The 8,248-nt window shown below is 51.8% G+C and overlaps 1 long non-coding RNA gene across 2 annotated transcripts; it reads right to left on the minus strand.

Moving 5' to 3' along the window:
• Positions 1-203: 203 nt before the first annotated feature.
• On the minus strand, positions 204-4,428 carry LOC123599957. 2 transcript variants are annotated; one of them, XR_006713380.1, is made up of 4 exons: positions 4,311-4,428; positions 3,645-3,955; positions 2,109-2,890; positions 204-1,599 (listed from the first exon to the last, which is right to left on the minus strand). It is a non-coding gene; the product is annotated as an uncharacterized LOC123599957 (long non-coding RNA). The 2 variants fall into 2 exon arrangements; XR_006713381.1 differs by having other exon boundaries at positions 2,058-2,890.
• Positions 4,429-8,248: the final 3,820 nt, after the last annotated feature.

Here is an 8,248-nt window from a genome sequence, read left to right on the forward strand (position 1 = left end):
TATCTGTCAGCAACACGCCAGCACTGCCAAAAGGACATAAAGGAACTACAGAAATTGTGAAACAGAAGTCACAGTTCTATTTATTTTGTAATAATGCAAACTTCACAATTTTTAACTTCCAGATTAAATATATGTGTGTGTGTGTGTGTGCATGCGTGTGTGTGTATGTGTATATATATGTGTGTATATATATATATATATGTGTGTGTATATATATAACCCTTCCGCTGCTATATCTCAGAAATCTGTAAACCTCAAACATTGTAGTCCCACCACCGCCAAGGTCTATGAGATAGACGATGCTAGTGGGGTGTTCGTGACCATCAGCCCAGCCAGGGGTGGGTGCTCCCTTCCCTGCAAACAAGGAGGGGACATTCAAGGAAGTACAGTTCACAGCTGACTGGGGGAAAGCTTCCTGGAGCACTGGGGTGAGCCCAGGGATACACAGGATTTGACTGCGTGGAGATGGGGTGGGTTGTTGGGCTCTGTCCTATCTCAGCCTCAGCCCAGAACAGCTTTGAGAACAACAACAACAACAAAATAACAATAATCACTGTATTGAGCAGATCCTGTGTGCCAGGATTACATATGTGCAGACTCTCATTTACTCTTTATGACGTTCCCACAAAATAGATATTATTGTATTCTGAGATGGATCCCAATGATCCCCATCTCCTGGTAGTCACATAATAACACCTTGTGTAACAATCCCTTCACCTTGAGTGTGGGCTGGTGAGTTGCTTCTCATGATTAATAACAGAATAGGGCAAAGGTGATGGCCTCGTGCTTCTGGGACTGGGTTATAAAACACTGTGACTTCATTTGCCCTCCCTCTCTCTGGCAATTCGTGACGAAGCAAGCTGGAAAGGCCCACGTGGCAAGAAACTGAGGGCAGCCTGCAGCCAACCACCAGTGGGGAACTGAGACCCTCAGTCTGACAGCCCTGGAGGAATCGAACGCTGCCAGCATCCTGCGCCTGGGTTAGGAAGTGGGCCCTTCCCCAGCACAGCCTTCGGATGAAACTACAGCCCATGACATTGGCGTGAAACTGCAGCCCATTGACTGTAACAGACACCGAGCAGAGGACTCGGCTAAGCCACTCCTGGATACCTGACCCCCCAAATCTGCAAGACAATAAATATATATGGTTTTCAGCTACTAAATTGGGGGGGGGGGGGCGGGGAGTGGTATTTGTTATGCAGCAATAGACAACTAATAACATTATTATTCCCATTGTATGGAAGAGGAAACCAAGGCTCAGAGAAATCACTAAGCTTGCCTGGGCCGTCCAGGGAGTAAATAGAGGAGTCCAGATGAGAACCAAAATTTATCTGACCTTGAAGTCTGCATTCTTGCCCACCACACACTCCTGCCTCCTCTCTGGGGCCGGATACCCCAGAAGCTAATTGGCCTTCCTGTCACACATCCTGAGGCTCTATCATCAGCCCCTTGATGTACCTGTTCATGGCTCCCCTGCTCAGAGATTTGGCTTTATTGGGTTTTGAGGCTTCTGTCACTTCTTGGTGAGAGCCAGTTGATGTACATGGATCCGTGACTTCTGGTGCCACCTTAGATGTACACACCAGCCTTGTGCCCTGCCTGGAGAAGGTGACGTCTCTTGTAGACAGTGGCAAGGAGGGGAGGGAGGGAGGCGGTGGCCAGGAGGCGGGAGGGCCGATGGTCACATCCTTTGTAAAGCGCCCCCAGCGCTTCTCTCAGCACCCCCAAGCAGCATTCCTGGGCATTCCCTTGTGCCCACTCCTCCCACCTTCTGGCTCTAAACAGCTTTGCCATAAGCAGCTTTGTTGCACACATTTTTGCCATATTTTCACTGCATAACTAATTGGCCATAAGGCAATTTTGCCATCACAGGTAACACCACAAAAAAATAAGAGGGGGGTTCCTTAAAAAGGACAGGATGAAACATGAAAAGTGAATACCAAAGTAAAAAAAAAAAAACAAAAAAAAAAAACTATTGCAAAACGCAAAGTATTTGAATACATTTAAAATACGTGCAAATCAAAAAAAAAATAAAAAATAAAAAATAAAATACGTACAAATCCATAGCAATGCGGTGCGAATAGCTGGTTTTATTTGGTGGATTGTACCTTCACACTTGTCTTCGGAGCCTTTGGGTCGGAGTATTGCACATGTCTCTTTGCCTGTGGGTTCATCGTTCTGTGCAGCGTCACACGCCTTCGATTCTCCCTAAAATTTCTTCCTTCCTAGGAGAAAAACCCGTTTCCAAAAACTAGGATGCGTGTTTGCAAATGAGGTTCGCATTGCAACATGAAAGCCTTCTGCGCTGTTGTTTGTTCTTGGGATATTGTCGCACGTCCCTTGACAAAGCTCCAAAGCTGTCTGGCAGATGTGAGTTCAAACTCTGCCCAACAATCCAGACGATCATGAGGGCTGAGATCTCTGTGGTATAAACATGGGGGGACTGGGTCCGCGGAGAAATGAAAACAAACTGTCAGATCAAACCATCAACCAGTTATCTTCTCATCCTTTTAGGGCAAAATTGCCTTACACACAATTACTTACTTACGGGGCAAAAAAACGCTAGCAGCGGGGACACTGAAGGCGGAAGTGCTGGGCACGCCCCCTTCCTGACCCCACCCTCGCCAGCAGTCGCTCAGGGACCCGCAAAGCCACCTGAGTCCCCAAGGCTACCTCACCCACGCCAGATTGCCGAAGGTCTGAGCGAGCCAGGACCGCATCTGCCCTGCTCACGGCTCTTCTCCGGAGCCCAGCACAGGCCTCGCCAGAGTAGGTGGACTCACTGACATCCCAAGCGGTCCAGAACCCAGGGAGCTGGCGTCAGCCGGCTGTGGTTCCGATCCCTGCTCTGTGTGACCCTGCGCCACCTCTTCAGCCTCAGTCTTCTCATCTGCAGAACGGAACCAGCGACAAAAATAACGAAGCTCGTGATCTAGTACCTGGCACCGTTCAACGCTTCACAGGTGTTACCCATTAACACGCTTACCATGATTATTTCCTTAGTTGCAAAATCGGCAGAGCTCCGTATTGCGCAGAACTCTTCGTTGGTGTAAACCATGTCGTTGGCGCATAGACCACGAAGAAAGAAAAATGCTCGCCCTTATAACCCACCCCCCGCCCCCGATCAGCACGCGCTTCCGGCTTCTAAGACTGTATCTTAGAATCAATGAAATGCACAGTGTCCACGTCACAGAGCTGTTGTGGGACGGAATGGGGTAATAGCACGGTGCTCAATAAATGTTTACGGAACAGGCGGAGGCCAGGCTCCCATCCAGTGCTCTTTCCACTCTGCAGCCGCTGTCCACTCTGCTCTCGCTGCAGCACCCACAGCGCAGCAGGACTGACCGGCAGGGAGGTGGCCTCCGTGAGCCCACCTACTGCACGATCTCTCGGCTCTAAGACCCCGTCTTTCCTGCAGCCGAGGGCAGCCGGCCCTGACTGTCCTGAGAGCCCTCCTGTTCTGCAGCTGTGGCCACAGGCAGCAGCCTGGGAGCCAGCCCGCAGCCCTGTGGGACAGCACTCAGCACTCCCGAGATGGCCCCCTCTGCGCCTCAGTTTCCCTCTACGCAGAATGGGGGTAATGACTCCTGCTTCTTGAAAGCTGCGATGAGAAGCCCTCAAGACAATGTCTGTGATGCTCTCACCTTGCTCAGATGCCAGGAGCTTGTCCCACCAGAATGAAGTGCCCTAGACCTCTCTGCTGCCCACTTGAGCTCCATCCAAGCCTGAGAAAGTTCAGCAACTTGTCCCTCCCTATCAGGTCAGTCAACCTCCCAAAGCTAGGGTCTACTGAGGCTCAGGGCCCAGAAAGGGGACTTTGGGCAGAGCCCCTCCCTAAAGGCCACCTGAGGCTAGGATCGCACAGGCCCCTCTTGATGCTTCCTTAGGAAGTTCTTCCCAACATCCGCCTTCTGTCCCTTCAGCAGCAGGAGCCCAGACTGCAGGCTGAGCAAGCCTAGTGAAAAAAGCAGCTGGATCATCCTCTAGGCCTCAGACATCAGGGTCGGGGGTGGGGGGGTGGGGGGAGACGGGGAATGACGGGGGGAGGGGATAGATCATGGCAGCCCAGCCTCGAGTTTATAGCTATGCATCCCTCGGGCAGGACAGGCATTCATAAAACTCAATAACGTGTCCAATTTTCAGAAATATGAGTTCAGGCTTCTCTGTGTCTTTCTCCCAACCACCTCTGTCTAGGAGTGCCTGTCCCTCCCCTGCCACCTCCGGCCAGGACTGAGATCACCTGGTACAGGGGCCATGGAGGCAGAGTGAGCCCAGGCACCCCCACCCCCAGCCCAGAAATTCTGGCTCACCTAGGACCAGCCTGCCGCAGCTGCTTGGAAATAACAGTCCCCCTCTCTCAGTTATGATGAGCTCCTTATCTCTCTGTGCAAATTAGGAGCACTTCATGGTAATCCAGCCCGCTCCCGCCTCAGCAGACTCTCCAAAATAAAAAAGCTGAAACTGACTCATCAAACATTTAAGCTCCCCCACCGCCCCATCCCCCCAGCAGTCACGCCTATGAGGAGAGAGTGATGCTGCCTGTCCCCCTCTTCCTTGATTCTCCTCCCCAGCCTGAGCCCTTCCCCGGGATCCAGGTGTCCAAGAGTCGGTGGTCAGCCTCCCCACGGGTCATACGGGGGCCCGTCCCTGAGCCCCGCTCACACCCTACAGAATGCACCAATAATAACACCCACCATTTATGGAGACCTCAGGACCAGCCAAGCCAGGCACCGGGCCAAGTGCTTTGCGCAAGCAGCCTCAGCCAAGACTTAGGACAGCCTTGCGAGGTAGGGGTACTAGCCCCATTTTTCAGATGAAGGGCAATGACGTGTGGTGCTTTGGCCAAGGCTGCAGTGCTGGCAGGTGGTGGGAATGAACTACAGCTCCAACGCTACCTAAACCACCCTGCTAACTGCACCCCCGCCCACCGCGCGCGCCCCCGGGGGGGTCGTCAGAGCTTTGTGTCCCCATGCAGCTGTACACACGCACTCCCAGAACACGTCCACTACCACACTCATGTACCCAGGACTTGACGTTAGATTTTTTTCCCCTCAAAATGGATCCAGAAAGGAATGTGAGGCGGGCTGCAAACCAGGGGCCCAGACTATAAAGGGGAAAATCAATCTGTAATGGAGGGAGCCGTGATCTCCCCGAGGTGCCTGGGACGGCGTGCCAGCTGAGCGAGCGAGCGAGCGAGGCACCTGCCTCCAACACAAGGAGGAGCACCCGCAGGCCTCCACTGCTCCCCGCTCGCCTGGGAGGCAGGACCCGCGCAGCCCCGGTCGTTTCCAGATTGCTGCTGCCAACAGGTACTCGCTTCCGCTTCCTGCTTCCCAGTGGGGGCTCCCTTGCAGGCACAGAATTCCAAATGCCGCAGAAATAAATATTTTAAGGCTCTGTGGCCTGAGTCACCGGAGTTTGGTGGCAGCTAAGGCTCTGCAGCTGGCCCTGCCCAAGGACCTGTTTAGCACACAATTAGGATGCAAACTAACATCCCTCAAAAGCTCCCCTCCGGGCCTCTTTGCTTCTCCCTTCAAGGCCCCAGTGGATTAAGAAGATTCAGGAACAGTGGGGAGGCGTTTCTCCCACCATCCTTATTGGAACAAGTCCCCGGCTGGGTTTCCGGGCTTGGCTCAGAGCCCTGCCTGGGGTTGGCACGCTAGCCCTCAGCTGCCCGCTCCTTCTGGCTCTCTGCAAACTTGCCCCACACCACAGCACACTCAAGTCTGAAAAAGCAAACCAGACTGCATCTTTATTTAGAACCCTTCAGTGATGGCCCGTGGGCCTTAGTTTACAATCCAACCAGTGACAGTGGCCTCCAAGCCAGACTACTTGACTGGCCCCTCTTGAATCTGATCTCCTCTCCCTTCACTCACCCTCTCCAACCACTTAGGCCTTTTTTCAATTCCCCAAAACAAGCCAAACTTTTTCCTGCCTCGGGCCCTTTGCACTCTCTGTTCCACTTTCTCCTGATCTGTATATGCTGGCACCTATTTAACCTTAAATATCACCCCTTCAAAGAAGCACTCACTGGGTGCCAGGCACTGCACCAAGTACTTTGTAACAACCTAAGGGTGGGGAAACTGAGGCATGGAGCTCAGCAAAGGCCACACAGTGACAGGGTATTCTAGCTTCAGAGTCTGGGTCCTTACCCATTGTGCCACACTGTCTCTGACTAAAATGGCTTCCTTTCCCCATCTCCCTCCTTGGCATCTTCCCTTCTATCTTTACGTAGTTATCTTATCAGTCACTCCAATTGAATGTCATCAGTTCCTGAATACAGAAGTTTCTTCTACCTTATTCTCCCCTGTTTCCCCAGAACTCACAGCAGGGTAGGTGCTCAGTACATACCTATTGGATGGATGGATGGATGGATGGATGGATGGATGAAGGGATGGATGAGTTGATGGATGGATGGATGGATGGATGAATAGATGAATGGATGGATGAGTGGATGGATGGATGGATGGATGGATGAATGGATGGATGAGTGGGGGGATGGATGGATGGATGAATGGATGGATGGATGGATAGATGGATGAGTGGATGGATGGATAGATGGATGGATGGATGGATGGATGGATGGATGGATGAGTGGATGGATGGTTGGATGGATGGATGGGTGGATGGATGGATGGATGGATGGATGGATGGATGGAAGGATGGATGGATGGTTGGATGGATGGATGCATGAATGGATGGATGAGTGGGGGGATGGATGGATGGATGAGTGGATGGATGGATGGTTGGATGGATGGTTGGATGGATGGATGAAGTGTTGTGAGTCATACCACCCCCTCTTGCCTGTTTTTCTGTAGCACTTTGGAGTCAAGCCAATGACACATCCAAGTAGCGCCTTGACCCCTGTGTGGCACATAGTAGGTCTTCAAGGCCTGGGGGCTAACGTGGCTCCTAGGGAAAAGATGGGTTGACATTTGTATCAGGCTCCTTAATTTAAACCTTCTCCTACTATAGCTGAGTCCAGAAATACAAGAGAGACAAAGAAGCAAGCAGTGAGTTTGTGGTTCTGGAACCATGGTGGGGTGGAGGGAAATAGGCAGGACAAAAATACAGAGGAAATGCCAAACCTGCTGGAGAGAACACACCTGTAGCCAGCCACCAAAGCTACTGCACAGATCTCTGAATCAGTACATGGTCAGAAGGGAGGAAGGAGGAGGTCCCACTTATTGACTACAAACCACATTCCTCAAGACTGTTGTGTAACAGAATCGTCACTCACCAGGATAGTCCTATCATAGGAACTTGTGTGAGGCCAAAGCTCTGGTGTCCTTTGGTGACCACAAGGTAAATACAGGCCACCAGAATGAGACAGTTGTTGAAGAAATTTAGTTAACTTTAAGCTATGTCAATTGGAGTATGAATTACAGATTAAAGGAAGTGATTGCTTCCCTGCACCTGCTCTGGCCAGGCCTCCTTGGAGGGTTGTATGCAATTCTCATCACACATTAGGGCGACCTTACCAACTTTAGAATGTACAAAGGAGATAGTCCCAAGCCTAGCAGAAGAGTAAACCCAGAAGGCCTTGACTTTTGTTTGTCATCCCTGAAGGCTGCCTGGAGATAGAACTCGACCTGGTGGGGGAAGGAGAATTTGAGTTCCAGGATCTGTATGGTAGATTGCTCTCTGGGTAGTGACATTCCTGTCCTTAGCAGTGATCATGCCAAGGCTTGTGGCCATTTGTGGGAGGTGGCAGAGAGCATGCTGGATCGTGAAGCGTTAGCCTGGAGGAATGAGTCATGAAGCTCAGAGTGTGTCCATGCCACCATATCGCCCAGGAGCTTGTTAGAAATGGAGAACCTCAGCGCCCAGACCTGCAAAATCAGAATCTACATTTTAACAAGATCCTCCGTGGGGAGCAGGGGGGTTCGAGGGCTGGGAGGAGGAGTCAAGGCCTGTGGAAAACCAAATGAGTCCGTTACCTGTGTGGACCAATGGGCACCGGCAAAGCACCTACCCATGGGCAGGGCTGGGCAGCCGCGGTGGAGGGTTTTCCAGTCTGGTGGAGGCAGCAGGCTCGTAACCAGGCGAGCAGTGTAAGGAGCCTTGGGTGCTGAGATGGGACCTGTGCAAGAAGCGGTGTTCAGTCCCGGGGGAGACCTGAGATGGGGAGAGCCACCAGGAAAGGCTGTAAAATAATGGGTGACCTTGTTCAAGGTCACAGTGCAAGGACAAAACAGGAACAGAACTCCAGGTGCCTGGCTCCCTGCTCATCTGTGTGTGTGTGAGA

This window comes from Leopardus geoffroyi, chromosome C1 (assembly GCF_018350155.1).
Source record: "Leopardus geoffroyi isolate Oge1 chromosome C1, O.geoffroyi_Oge1_pat1.0, whole genome shotgun sequence".
Classification (NCBI taxonomy): domain Eukaryota; kingdom Metazoa; phylum Chordata; class Mammalia; order Carnivora; family Felidae; genus Leopardus; species Leopardus geoffroyi.